Raw genomic sequence first — 15,914 nt, 5'->3', positions numbered from 1 at the left:
GATTGTAGTTGCAGCTTCTTGCCACTAGGCCACCAGAGCTCCCCCTGTTTGTTGTTATTTAAGCTTCTTGTTTAGAGTCAACAAGATCACCTGGAGGCCCTTGTATTTAAAAATTGGGCCCAAGGGATTATGTTTTAATTCCTTGTTATTGTACTTTGGAAGAAAAGTCTTCTAAGTCATGTAACACTCTTCTGTCAATTTTCTGGACTGAGATAATCTGGGTGTGCTGTGAATGCTGAACCTTGAACCAACGGGGTCTCAAATGTCATAATGGCTGCCCATGGTAGACAGTGTTTGGTGGAGCTCCCAGTTTTAAGATGGGTTTGGAAGCAGGAATGGCATCCACTTCCTAAATCCCATGCCTCTAGAAATTCTATGAACTTGAAGAATGATAGTTTAAGAAAGGCCTCAGGTCTTTTGTTCATAGAATTGCTATGAGATATGCACGACTCGACAGCAATCACTAACAACACCATAATTTTTCTATACTTAATAATGAGAAAACCTCTCCTTTCCGACCAGCCATTTGTGGGGGGACCACTGCCAAAAGGCAGGTTTTTGTAAAAACCCTCAAGGGGAAGACCTTCACGCTCGAAGCTGAACTCTTGGACACAATCAAGAGTGTCAAGGCCAAGATCCAGGATAAGGAAGGAATTCCTCCTGATCAGCAAAGACTCATCTTTGCTGGAAAGATGGGTGGACTCTGACTACAACATCCAAAAGAAGTCCACTCTTCACTTTGTATTGAGACTTCGTGGTGGTACTAAGAAAAGGAAGAAGTCTTACACCACTCCCAAGCAGAATAAGCATAAGAGAAGGAAGACTAAGCTGGCTATTCTGAAATATTATAAGGTGGATGAGAATGGCAAATTAGTCACCTTTGTTGAGAATGTCTTTCAGATGAATTCAGTGCTGGAGTTTTTATGGCCAGCCACTTTGACAGACACTACTGTGGTAGGTGCTGTCTGGCATTGCTCCAACAAACCAGAGGACAAGTAATGATGAGTTAATAAAAGACATGAATTAACATTTAAAAAAAATGAGAAAACCATCTAAAATAAAACTCAAAATAAGTCCAGGGGGATGGATAGAACATATGATAAAAGCAACATAAGATCATGATGTTGTTACATGCCTTCAAATCCCTTGCGGCTCATAGCAACCCTATGTATGACAGCCCTAAACTCTGCTCTATCTCTTGCCAATCATATTGACTCTGATACGCCTATCCCCATTACCCCAGTGATGGAATCAATGCATCTCATTGAGGGTATTCCTCTCCTGTGCTGCCCTTCCACCCTCCCAAGCTTGGCATCCGTCTCCATGGACAGATCCCGCCTTGAAACATGTCCAAAGTATGTCAGACAAAGCTTCAGAGTCCTTGCCTCCAAGGAGCATCCTGGCTTCACTCTCTCTAGGATGAACTTGTTTGTTCTCCTAGCTATCCATGGTCTATTCAATACTCTTATCCAGCACCACAGCTCAAAGACATCAACTCTCCTTTTATCATCCCTAGTCATTGTCCGGTTTTCTGATGCATGGCAAGTAATGGCAAAGACCACGGCCTGTATCAGGCTCACCTTAGTCTCCAGACTGACATTGTTGCTTCTCAGTACCTTGGAGAAGTCTCTAACAGCAGACTTTCCCAATGCAATTTGTCTTTTCATTTTCTTGCTGTTGGTACCAAGAGTTTTTATTGTATTGCCAAGCAAACTTAAGCTGTCAATAATCTCAATCACTTCATCATCCATCATAATGCTGCCAATAGGCCCAGTGGTGAGACTCTTTGTTTTCTTGATCTTGAGCTTCAATCCATATTTAAGGCTGCAGTCCTTGACTTTCTACAGCAAGCACTTCAGGTCCTCCTCAGTTTCAGCAAGAAGGGTTTGTTATTGCATAACACAGATTGTTTTTTTGTTGTTTTTTTTTCATGCAGATGACATAACTTTATTTGCTGAAAGTGAGATGAGCTTGAAACACATGCTGCAGAAGATAACAACTATAGCCTTTGACATGGATTATCTTTAAACATCAAGAAAAAAAATTCTTATCACTGGACCAATAGGCAAGACCATAATAGATGAATGCATAACACAGATTGTTGATGAGTCTATAAATATCATTTAATCAGCTCTAAATAATTGTGTCAACTATCTTCCTGTCAAAGGAAGTCCTATGAGGTGGATTGATTCAGTGATTGGGATAATTGGGATGGATGTGGCAGAGACGGTGCGATTGGTACAGGACAGAGCAGAGTTTAGGGATGTTGTACATAGGGTCGCTATGAGTCGCAGGTGACTCGACGGTACATAACAAAAACAACAACAACATTCCTGTCAGTTGGTTGTGTTGTGGCAATTTCTGTTTGACTCTGAGGTTAGAAGTTATGCTACTGATATTTCTAATACTCACAGGGTCATCCATGGTTGGCAGATTTCAGAAGAGCTTCTCAATTAAGTCAGACTAAGATGATTAAGACAGACTAAGATGATCAGAGAGCTGGACAATTATTAAGAATGACAGAAGAAGAATTGATGCTTTTGAGTTGTGGTGCTGGAGAAAAGTATTGAACATATTATGGACCTCCAAGAGAATAAACAGATCTGTCTTTGGAGGCAAGGATTTTAAAACTCTGTATCATATACTCTGAGCTTGTTTCCAGGAGGGACCAGTCCTTGGAGGACATCATGCTTTGAAGAGTAGAGGGAAAATGCAGGAAAGGAAGACCCTGTATGAGATGGATTGACACAATAAATGGAGTAATGGGGACAGGGGTGTTGGAGACAGTGAGATTGGCTCAGGATAGAACAGGACTCAGAGCTATTGTGCCTAGGGTTGCTATGAGTCGCAGGTAACTCAACAGCACATAGGAACAACAACAAGATGAAAGACCTTACGATCTTCTTGTGAAAATTACCCATTGAAAACTCTATGTATGGCAAGAGAAGATTCATTGTGCAAATTACTTCTTTTGGACACGTTATTAAGCAGACCCAATGATTGGTATAGGACATCACGGTTGGTGCAAGACAGGGTCAATGAGGGCTGGGAAGACCCTTGGTGAGATGGATTGACTGTGGTTTAAAATGTTGGCCAAGAGTTAAAGTTGACTCAACAGTCAATTATCTCTCTCTATATCTATCATCTATATATCTAAATAGTTGTGCATGAGATAGGAATTACCAAGTTAAGTGAGGGAGTCTCAGGACAAAAGGCTGGCAGACAGAATTCTATAATCATAAGTTGTTGTTATGTGCTGTGGCGTCTCCTGCGACTCATAGCAACCGTATGTACAACAGTCCTAATCCCTACTTTATCCTATGTCAATCTTACCATCTCTAACACACCTACCCCTATTACCCTAGTCACTGAATCAATCCATCTCATCAAGGGTCTTCCTCTCAAGCCTCCCAAGCATAATGTTCCTCTCCAAGGATTGGTCCCTCCTTGCAACATGTCCAAAGTATGTCAGACAAAGCTTCGTTTTCTAAGCAGTCTGTGGTATATTGAACACTATTCTCCAACACCAAAGCTCAAAGGCATCAATTCTCTTTCTGTCTTTCCTATTCATTGTTCAGCTTGCTGATGCATAGCAAGTGATTACAAAGACCATGGCCTGTATCAGGTGCACCTTAGTTTCCAGAGTGACATCATTGCTCTTCAGTACTTTGGAGAGGTCCCTGACGGCTGACTTTCCCATTGCAACATATCTTTTGATTTCTTGGCTTCTGGTGCCAAGAATGTTGACTGTGGAGCCAAGCAAACTAAATTGTGAACATTCTTTTCACCATCTATCCTGATGCTGTCAATTGGCCCAGTGGTGAGAACATTTGTCTTCTTAATATTGAGCCTAAATCCATATTTGAAGGCTGTAGACCTTAACCTTCTGCAGCAAGTACTTCAGGTCTTCCTTAGTTTAAGCAAGCAGTATTGTGTCCTCTGCATAATGCAGATTGTTGATGAATTTTCCTCTAATTTTGATGCCACATTTCCTCATACAGTGATATAGGGAAGGGTAACTAAGGTTCAGGGGGAACTGGGAAGCTGTTTTCTGTGTGTGACCTCATGTATACCTCTAAACCTTGCTACCCAAATAAGAATCCCTCCAAGGGCAAATTTTGCTTTTGAGGGTTATTGTTGTTGTTGCTGTTATGTGCCATCAGAAAATTCCATTCTCAACCCCTTAAAGAGACATAAGAAATATATACTTTCTGGATGAAATCAAGGTGGAGGAAGAAGCTTGCTGACAAAGAAGAACATGGAGATACTTATGGTTTCACAACATGGAAAGAAATATTTTGAACACCAAGTTGTTAGTTTAATAAACTCATTTGTCTTTAACTTAAACCATAACTCTTTAAGGGAAATTTAAACCCAGTTTTCCTAAATGAAAACTTGTGCTGTGCAAACAATAGATGTTCTTGTGTTTTTATTTTGATTTTACATTTTGCCTCTGGTTCTAACACTTCTCTGGGGGATAAAATAGGAAAAACAAAACATAAGTCAGATTTAAGCTCATGTTTGGCTAAAGTCTAAGACTTAAAAAAATAGAAAAAGAAATAAACCCAAAATATATTTCAAGATATTTTTGTTTTAATCTAAATTTAACCAAAGAATGTCCACCATCCAATGTACAGGGGAAAGATGACTTAATGATAAAAAATCAAGTTTTTAATCCTCCCTGTCCTCAAATTGTTAACCATGAAAGAAAGGTGAGAATATAGTAAGAAGTCTTTCTGTCATATAATTGATAGTCTCATATGATTTTTTTGGATATATTTTTCATCTTATGTGCCAAAAAGTATGAGGAAGGAGCAAGGCAGAATATCTCCTAAGGGATTAACAAGAAGACAACAGCAACTCAGAAACCTTAGAGTTCATACTTTTGGATTCATCTCGTAAAGTTGTAGGAGCCATCGAGGTGAGAGGTTATCCTCTGTGAGGACTTTACTGTTCACTGCTTATAGCTAGCTATGGGTTGCTTGATTAGTTCATAGAAACCTCAGATAGATGGCTCCTAGGTTGTGGACATATTTGTCTTGGTCCATTGGGATCTCTTTTTTCAATGTTTCCACGTTTACAAATTAGAAGAATTCAATTTTATGGATTATTTTGAAAAGAAAAAGCCACTAAAATACCCAGACGGCAACTCTGGACCTGCACTCATTATATGAATATTTGGTAAGAACTGGTTAGTGACAGTCCTCAGTTGCATGAAATTCCTACCTGGCTCATGGCAATCATTTACATGATCTTCTAAGAACTTCTATTTGTTATCTCTGTTGGAGCTAGGACTGGACCAAGGTAATCCTCTCTGCTCTGGCTCAGTATGTCTGTCTCATAAGCAGAAGAGATCTATTTAGAGCCACTGAAATGGCCAAGAGTTGCTCTAATGACCTAGTGGTAAGAAATTGTCCTATAATTCCAAACGCATGCAGTTCCAACCCACCAGCTGCTCCCCTGGGAGAAGGATGGACAATCTCCTCAAAGGTGACTTACTGTCTCTGTAAACCTGCTGGAGGGTCAGCTAAGTGTTGCACCAGCTCGACAGTACACAATAACAACAACTTCATATGTGTGTGGGTGCAGTTTCCACTTTCTAAATAAGAAAGAAACTTACTAGCTTTTATTGGAAAGCTTAACATACAAAGTTAAGGATACTTGAGATTGATTCTTGAGGAATAGAAAAAATTTTGATCAATGAAAATAAAAGCATTAATGAGAGATTGGTCATTCTCATTTCCTTCTGTGTGTGACTCTTTTATTTCTTAAAGACAATTTTGTTCCTCATGGCATCCCTTGGGGGGTTTAAAAAAACTATGCAGGAGGGAGATTCATGACAGAATTGCAAGCTTGAAAAAGAGTACTTCTTTTTCTTATTTGTTTAATTTAGTCAAGTGTCAGAGATCATATTTTAAGCCAGATTTCCTGCCCTAAAAAAAGGTTGGGCAAGTTGCTGAGATCCAGCCAGGCAATTGTCAAGGGTGAAGATGACTCATTTATGGATGGGTGTGTAGAAGATGATCCAAACTTTGGAAAATCTAGTGTTGACCTACATTAGGAAACAACTCCATGGACATACAGCCACCCATCTTCTGCTTTTCCACCCCCTCCAAAAGTCAAGTTTAATTCTATCTGTATTTTAGGCTTTCTAAAAAGTTCAGATCTGTTGTTCACAGTGTTGCTATGAGCTGTAGTTGACTCAATGACAATTAATAACAACAGCAAAAGAATTTACAGAAACACAGAATCCTTTGATAGTCAAACAGTTGCTTGAAAAACACCATGTCTGAGATTTTCTAAAATAAAAGGAACTTCAACAAAAGTAAGGTGATACTTCATGGCCCCCAAATTTTGACTTGAGTTATTAGCAAAAACAATTGTAAACTCTCCTTAACATTTCTTTTAGCCTACAGTAAGTTTTGACTGTGTCATTCATTCAAAAATAAACAAATATTTACTGTTTACATTCTTCCTGAATTTGCCATGGTGAGAAAAGTAATCCAGCTCTTGCACTTAAGATGGTCAAGTTAAAAAAAAAAAAGATGGTCTTACAAGTAAGAAAGGCAGATGTTTAACAAAGGCAGGGCCCAATGGTGGAGAGATGGTGAGGGAAATTGCCAAACACAAAAGAATGTTAAGCTGACCAAAGAAAAAGGAAACCATGTGGAAATGTTGTCGTTGTTAGGTACTACCAAGTTGAGTACAACTCGTAATAATCCAGTGAACAACAGACCTGAATCCTGTCCTATCCTGTGCCATTCTCATAATTTTTGAAACACTTGAGTCCATAGCTACAGTGACAGTGTAATCCAATTCATTAGGTGATCGTCCTCTATCTTGCTCACCTTTTTTGCTGTACTTTTAAAAAATTATTAGTATTTTATTATTTGTATGTGTGTGTGTGTGTACTGTCAAATCAGATCTGGCTTGTACAGGAGGATATTGTCCCTCCTTCTCCAGCAGAGCATCTGGTGGATTTGAACCGAGCACCTATGAGATTGCAGAGCAGCCTCTTGCAATTATGCCACCAGAACTCGCCTTGCTCTACCTTTCTAAGCCGTCCCTTTCTAAGGATAGCTTCTTCTAGCAGTGTGCCCAAAGTATGAGAGATGAAGCTTCACCATCCTTGCCTCCAAGAAGAAATTTGGCTGTACTTTTGCAAGACATACCTGTTTGTTCTTTCAGCAGCCCATGGTATATTCAGTACTCTTTTCCAACGCCACAATTCAAAGGCATACATTCTTCTTTTATCATCCTTATTCATTGTCTAGCTCTCAGATACATAACAATTGATTGAAAAGACCATAGCCCGAATTATGCACATTTTAGTCTTTAGACTGACATCAGTGCTATTCAGTATATTTAGAGAAATTCCTGACAACAGACTTGCCCAAGACAATACTGAGAGAAGCCTTCTTTGAAAAAAGCATAATTTGAATTTAATCTTGAATATGGAGAAAAAGAGAAGAATGACAAGAGTTAGAACAAAAGCATTATTGGAAAAAGCAAGAAGGCACATGCAATAGCCTTGCAGAGGGAAAAGATCTTGGCAGACAGCTAGAAATAAGGCTGTGTGGTTGCATGAAGCATTGTCAATGTCAATGAGTCTGATGCTTAATGACAATCCATCTGGCTCCTAAGGGGGTAAATCATTACAGGAGGAGACAGCCTGTTTTTCTCCCATAGAATGGCTGATGAATTGCAGCTGCTAATCTTTTGGTTAGCAGCACAACACACTACACGTTATTTCATCATTTCTTTGTGAAGAATCTCTCTATCACTGTTGTTGAGTTGGAACCAATTCTTAGCTGACTAGGGAGCACATTTTTCAGAGGCAGTAAGAGGAGATTGCCAGTTTTTCCTCCAAGGAGCAGCTGGTGAATTTGAACCACTTGTCTTTGAATTTACAACTCAACTCCTCATCCTTGAGGCCATCAGAGAATGAAAAACGATATAGAAAGAAGAAAGATAGGTAGGGTTTCAGTCATATAAGGCAGGCCTTAGAGAGTTTTTCTACCAATGTTGTTGCATGTCATCGGGTCAGAACTGACTTAGACCTGACCCTCCAGCATGTTTTCAGAGGCAGTTAATCACACAAGAAGGGATTACTCAACCTTCTTCCAAGGAGTTGGTGGAGTCAAACCCGGTGTCTTTGGGATTGCAGTGCAGCTTCTTACCTCTAGGCCACCAGGGCTCCCTAGTTTTCTTTAGTAGAAGAATAAATATTTTGCACACCCCAGTCTGAGACTGGCAAATTATGACCTGCAGGCTGACTGTAGACCTCTTTCTGTTTTGTAAATAAAGTTTGTCACACAATTATGCTTGTTTATTGACATGTTCTCTATATCTATTTTCATATTACACAGGCAAAGGTGTATAGAGGAAACAGAAGCCATTTGGTCCATGAAACCAAAAATATTTACTATCTGACCTTTAACAAAAAAGATTTACTAACCCTTGCTTTACATCATATACTCTTGTTGGATTTTGGGTGAAGCATTTGCATATGCAAAGTGATCCATCATGTAGCCTCATTTTCTTCAAAGACACTAGATATAATTGCTAAACCAGGAATATTTAAGAAACTTTAGAAAAAGAATTTCACTGGATCAAGTATCAAACTCATTTGTACCAGGTAAGCCTGTAAGCTCCTCAGCCAAAATGCCTTAGTCTGTAAGGGATTTGTTAATTCACACAGAAAAAAAGTCTACAAGCTAGTTTCATTATTTCCAGGGTACAATGTTAACACTAGGAAGCTAAGTGCTTTCCATCTTTCTGCTGTGCTGTCCACATGGTGTGGGAGACTTGGCAAGATGGTTTGAAGAGTTACTGAAAACAAGACAGAGATATCTAGCACCTGAACAGGTTGGACATATCCTACCCGGTGTCTTTCTGTATGGGAGGAAACGTCTTTCACGGTACATAGCTGCCATATGCTTCTATTTCATTGTTTAGATTAACTATGTTTAAACCGATAGCTGCCAAGGAGGATATACTCAGCGTAATTGGATTAGACTAACTTGAGTGTTAATATCCTTGAGAATCTATACACATCACCATGTAAAATGCATACCCCAAATCACTGTTATGTCAGCAAGAAAAACCAAAAACCCGAACCCACTGCCACGAAGTTGATTCTGATGTACGATGGAATTGTTTTTGGTAGAACCACCTATTTGGTTTCCCAAACTAAATCTTTATGGAAGCAGACTACCACATCTTTCTCTTGCGGAGCAGTTGTTCAATTTGAATCACTAACTTGTTTTGTAAGCAGCAGGATGATTCAACCCCTGCTCCATCGGAGCTCAGCAGCAGCAAGAAGGCAAGCAGGGAGGCTGGTTGGCCAATTGTGTCTGCCTTAACATGGGATCTTTGTAAATTGAGCCTGTCTCTCTGTCCCAGATACATAGAGAAAACACGCCAAAGTGGAGGTCAGAAAATAAACAAAGGTTGAACAAATCTTCCTGTTGGGGCATGACTCATGGGTGTAGAATACAGTTCAGTATATGGTGGTTCTTTTTTTTTTTTACTTTATGCAAATATCACCTATTCCTACAACAGATTGAGTAACTTATTCCTATACATGGGTAACTTGCTTTCAAGGCAACATCTACAATACAGTTAACTGTTCTGGTGAGTCATTTTGTTGATAGCTGTCTCCTGAGCTTGAATAAACCACAATTGTTGTGGATTTGTTTCAATTTGGATTTGAGAATAAGGGTGTGATATCATATTGGGCTCACCTCAGAGTCCCCAAATGATTTTCCACAACGCATGTCTATTTGTTTGTATTCTTCACCTCTGTAGCTGGCTGGAAATCACAGCCTCCATTGCTTATCTCCTTCAAGATACTTCCCCCGCCCCTCAAAAAAAATGTCTCTGCTCTTCAGAAAAAAGGTATGTCTCCTTCTTTGGTTTCATGTTTGGCCATTGGTATACACACACACACACACACACACACACACACACACACACACACAGAGTGCCTAGTACCTGCTTCTGGTATAGCTTAGGCTGAGTAAGTTTCTGTTGTAATGCATTTGCTGTGACCTATGTGAAATTCGTGTAGCAAGAAACACTAAAGTTCCGGGGAGCAGAAACCCAGCAAAGACTAGACTAGAAATAGCCAACCTAAGTGCTGAGTCCGTATTATTAGATGGATTTATATATTTAGTAATAATGTTTACATTTTGTTTGATATTATTTATTAGGAGATTTCATTGTTGAGGGTTACACTGCCAACCCAAAGGCAGGTGGTTTGAATCCACTAACTGCTATACAGAAGAAAGATAAGTAATTTTTTTCCCATATGATTTACAACCTCGGAAAATCAACAACAACAACAACAACAACATTATGTTGATAAGGGAGTTCTGATGGCATGGTTGGTAGACAGTTGTGGTGATAACCTAGTTAGAATCTACTGAAAGCTCTTCAGGGGAAAGATCTCCTATCTGTGATTTACAGCCTTGGAAACCTGCTCGAGGGTCACCTGTGCCTCAGAGAGCATTGAGTGAAATTATAGTGACAAGGAAGTGACTGAGGTTTTGTGATATTTGTGGTGGACTAATCAAGGCTAAAGCAATTTTATTATGAAACAAAGTCACTTAGATGAAATTGAGCTTTACAAAGCTCATGCCATAGGTTCAACCACCTAAGAGGTGAATTAACTTTCAACAAAGGGAGACAGGTTATTCTTTTTGAGCTTATTAGCTACCACTCACACTCTCTTTCCTTAAGTCATTCATTCCATAATGAGTATTGATTTTATCCAATGGACTTCCTAGAGGATGAACAGATACCTTTTACAGAGAGTGCAGCCAAGGGGTTTCTTGGTAAGGATTGGGGGAACTTCTCCTTTGGGCATGTGGTTCCTATGAGGAGCCAGTCCTTGGAAAAGGACATCATGCTCTGATGAGTGGAGGGTCAGTGAAGGAGGGGAAGACTATCAACAAGATGGGTTGACATAGTGACCCTAAGAATGTGCTCAAGTGTGGCAGAGATGATAAGAATGGCATAGGGCAGGGCGGGGCTCAGATCTGTCATTCCTAGACTGTTCTGAGTTGCAGTCAACTCAATGGCAACAGCAATTGCCAACAACCTAACAGCAGTACAGACAGAGTCTCATTTACAAGACAAAATCCTATTTTCAAATGGGATTCCACCCATCGGGGTTTAAGACATACAACATATATTATTTTGGGGCACAGTTCAATCCATAACACAAGCCACACTCTACTGTTTGGGCTTTGAGACCTTGGCAAGTTATTTATGTTCTCTTAGTACATGGTTCTTCTCTATAAAATGGAGATAAAACTCAATTCATAGTGTGGTTATTTGTGCAGATCATAACAAATCATGGTTAACGTTGAAAAGCATGGAATCCCAGAACACTTAATTTTGCTCACATGAAACCTATTCATGGACCAAGAAGAGACTGTTTTCTCAACACAGTAAAGGAGCTTTGCATGGTGTAAAGTTAAGAAAGATGGGCCTTATATTATATTTTCTATCTACACCTATTCAAACTGTATACTAAACAAATATTTGAAAACCTGGACTCCATTAAGAAGAATGTGACATCAGGACTGGAGGAAGACTCATCAACAACCTACACTATGCAGATAACATAGCCCTGCTTGCTAAAAGTGAGAGGATTTGAAGCATTTGCTGCAGAAGATCAAAGACTACAGCCTTCAATATTGATTACAAATCAATATCAAGAAAAAACATCCTCATCACTGGATCTATAGGCAACATCATGTCAGAAAGATAAAAAGATTGAAACTGACAGCAGCTTTGTCTTGGATCCACAAACCACAACCTTGGTATCAGCAGACAGACGATCAGGAGATATATTCAGAAAGTCTGTAGTCAGGGGCCTCTCCAAATTACTGAAGAGCAATGATATCAGTTTGAGGACTAAAGTGTACCTGACTTAGGCTATTTGAGAACTGGACAATAAATAAGGATGACAGAATAATTAATGCCTTTGTGCTGTGATGTTGGAGGAGAGCACTGAATATTTCATAGACTGCCAAAAGAAAAAAAAAAACCACCCAAAAAACAGATGTGTCTTGGAGAAAGTATAGCCAGAGTGCTACTTGGCAGCAAAGATGACAAAGATTTGTCTCACATACTTTGTGAACATGTTGTTAGGAGAGGCAGTTTCGTGGAGAGGGACAACATACTTGGAAAGGTAAAAGATGAGCAAAAGAAAGGAAGACCCTCAATGACACAGTGATTACAGCAATGGGCTCAAGTATGTCATAAATGATGAGGATAGAAAAGGATAGGACAGGGTACAGATCTATTATTTATAGGATCGTTGTGAATTGTACTTTATGGCACCTGTCAATAACAACAATAGGTAGTTTAAGACCTATATGATATAATACAAACAAATGACTTGATTTTATAACTGGCATGTGAAGAGTTCAATAAACATCAACAAAGGAGGCTCCTACAAATGGAGAACTGGAGGAGTAGTGGTAAGGAACCTCACTGCCATCACAAAGGCATGTCATTGGAACCCACCAGCTGTCTCTTCCCATGCAGTCTACTACTCTGAAAACCCACTGTAGGGTCTGCTATGCATCAATTTTGATTTGATGGAACTTAACAAAAACCACCACCACCACCACTACCAACATACTACTACAATAACTATCGTATCATTAATAATGATGGTGCTGTGGGAAAAATTTTCATCTTCCATATAATAGATCTGGGTTCAATTTCCGGTGAATATAGCTCAAAAGAAGCTAAAGAACAATGACTCATTTGTCTTTGGAGCCTTATACATTTCTGTGATGCTTAACAGGTTTTTGCAGAGATGCCAGACTAAGATGAACCATGAAAGTGAGCTTTAACACACACACACACACACACACACACACACACACACACACTTAAAATGTTATTAAGATAATCTGATCTGCAAATGATTATGAAGATAGCATGGGCCTGGGAAGCGTTTTGTTTTATTTTGCAAGAGGATGCTAAAGTTTGGTCAGAATTTTCGGAACTGTATGCTCAAGTTCAGCCAAGAACAGCCACCCTGAGGAGCTGAACCTTTATTTCATGCCCAAATTCATGCTAGTATTGAATAGTAGCACCAACATCTTTCTATATAAGTGCATTTTCTATCAAAATATGAAAAAAATAAAAGTCTATAAGGTCAGAAAGCACTTTGTGGAGGAGGGATGGACCCTTCTGAACATGTGCCGTTGGGAGTCAGGAGCAGCAGGGTCAAGTTTGTCAGGCTCCAGACTGTGAAAACAATTTTGCACCTGTTTTGTGGAAGCCAAATCTGTGGCATTTTGTTTGTGCAGTTTGGACAGGACATTAAATTATGGAAAATTTGAGAGTAGTGGCCTCTGTATTTTCATCAGACAGTACAAAGTGTGACGTGCCCGGGCACTTGTCTCCCTCCTTTCAAACAGCTCAGAATTCACAGTGTTCTGGAAGTTTTATTCTCAAGTTACAGAAAACTCCTTCAAAAGGACTTAGATGAAGATACTACTCAGTGAAGAACACAACCGTCTGCCCTCCCTCCTCTCGATCTCTGTTCGCTCACTAAACCCCTATTTTAGTCTGTGGACAGCTCTGTGCCCTGGCAGAAACTCTAGGAAATGGGTGTGAAGAAAGCAAATGACTGATGAGCAGGAACATTTGAGAAACCTCCAGATACTTTGCTGCTTCCCAGGCCCTCATGACCTTGCAGGCTAACAGTTTTTCTTTCTTTACCCTATTTTGGGCCACCCAGTATTCTTTTGTTAGTAGTGTCGTGATTTTCCCTTTAGGGAATGACTCTTCCCCTTCTGTCAATTAGAGACTTCCGCGGAGTTGATCCTTCTACAAATGAGTCACTAGGGTGAATGCCTGTCCCAGGCCTCAGCACAACAGAAATTTTCATTCCATTTGCTTTGATAATTGATGTAGAAAAGACAATTCTATCATTTTAGGTCAACAACAGTCAGAGAGAAGATCTGGTCCTTTCCTTTGGGTTCTGCTTTATTTTTGTGCTAATAATGTGTGCCTTGTGTGTTTATTTTCCCACTTGGTGCTCACCTCAGGAGGTATTCTCATAAACACAACTATGCCATTTTTAAAAAGCATATTGCTGTTCAAAATTAGTATATTGTACCTATGAATATACCTGAGAGGGGTACAGAGGGTGTGGTTGATGAGTTGAGAAATCATATGTTGTTTGTGGGAAAACATAATAACTCATTCTAGGAGGCTAGATGCTTGGAGCCTTCAGGAAACAACATAGCATTGCTGAGGATGAAAAAGACCGAGTGGGTGGAAGAGGAGAGAGATCAAAAAAAGAAAGAACTATTATTGTTGCTGCAAGGTGCCCTCACATTGACTCTACTTCCTAGACAATTAATGCATGTATGAGAGAGCAGAGAGCCAAAGCGTGTTCTATCCTGCTCTAGCCTCATAGTCCCCACTGTGGTTAAACTCATTATAGTCACTATGTCAACCCACCTTGTTGAGGGTTTCCTTAAGGTTGTTGTTGTTATGTGCTGCCGAGTTACCTGCGGCCTGATGTTCAACAGCCCTACACCCTGCTCTATACCATGCTAATTTCATGGTCTATGACACACCTACCCCCATTACCCCAGTCACTGAATCAATCCATCTCATAGAAGGTCTTACTCTTCTTTGCTGTCCCTCCACCCTCCCAAGCATGACGTCCCTCACCAAGGACTGATCCCTTCTTGCAACATGTCCAAAGTATGTCAGACAAAGCTACTCCTTAAGGTGTACTAATGTTATTTAAGCCTCTGAAGCCAGGATGGCCTTTTCACTTATATAAGTCAATAAGCTCACTTTCTGGTTGAGCTAGTTTTGAGTTTAAATATTTGTCTTCAGCAATTAGTAGAATCCTAAGGCCCCCAAGGACAGCATTTAATCTCCCAGATATTCCCTGAAGAAAATGACAGAAGTTAGTCTGTTGATCAAACCTTGTAGATGAGAACAGAAAAATGTCTGAAATTATCTTGAAAGAGGGAATACAAAACAAGCACCAAAATATACTTTGCTACCAGAAAGCAAAGAATACCAGAAAAATATCTATCTGTGCTTCAGTGACTATGCAAAGGCTTTTGACTGTGTGGATCACAACAAGCTGTGGCTGACTCTGAGAAGAATGGGAATCCTAGAACATTTGATCATGCTAATGCCAAGAGACAGTCGTCAGAACAGAGCAGGGACACACTGGGTGGTTCAAAATCAAGAAAGGGGTCCATCAGGGATGTATTTTGTTTCCATACCTTTTCAATCTGTATGCAGAACAGATCATCCGAGACGCTGGGCTGTATGAGGAGAAAGGAGGAATGTGGCATCAGGATTGGTGGAAGAATCCTCAACAACCTCCGTTATGCAGATGACACAACCCTGCTCTCTGAAACTGAGGAGGACCTGAAGTGCTTGCTGCAGAAGGTCAAGGACTGCAGTCTTCAGTATGGATTGAAGCTCAATATCAAGAAAACGAAGATTCTCATCACTGGGCCAATTAGCAGCATCAGTATGGATGGTAAAGAGATTGAGATAGTTAACAGTTTTCGTTTGCTTGGCTCCACAGTCAACACTCTTGGTAACAGCAGCCAGGAAATCAGGAGAAAGTCATTGGGAAAGTCAACTGTAAGGGACCTCTCAAGAGGACTGAAGTGCAACGATGTCAGGCTGGAGACTAAGGTGCGCCTGATCCAGGTTATACTCTTTGCAATTACGTGCTATGCATTGGAGAGTTGGACAGTTAATAGGGATGATAGAAAGAGAATTGATGTCTTTGAGTTGTGGTGCTGGAGAAGAGTGTTGAATATACCATGGACTGCTAGGAGAACAAACAGGTTTGTCCTGGAGAGGGTGAAGCCAGACTGTTCCCTGGAGTCAAGGAT

The 15,914-nt window shown here is 40.0% G+C and overlaps 1 pseudogene; it reads left to right on the top strand.

The window, feature by feature from the left end:
- Positions 1 to 999, top strand: part of LOC102850183 — a 4,981-nt pseudogene extending 3,982 nt beyond the window's left edge.
- The last annotated feature ends 14,915 nt before the right edge of the window (positions 1,000 to 15,914 follow it).

This window comes from Elephantulus edwardii, unplaced genomic scaffold (assembly GCF_000299155.1).
Source record: "Elephantulus edwardii isolate Elephantulus edwardi_28Jun2011 unplaced genomic scaffold, EleEdw1.0 scaffold00095, whole genome shotgun sequence".
Taxonomy (NCBI): Eukaryota; Metazoa; Chordata; class Mammalia; order Macroscelidea; family Macroscelididae; genus Elephantulus; species Elephantulus edwardii.
Note: the sequence above shows the minus strand (reverse complement) of the source record. Positions and strands in the feature narration are given on the sequence as shown.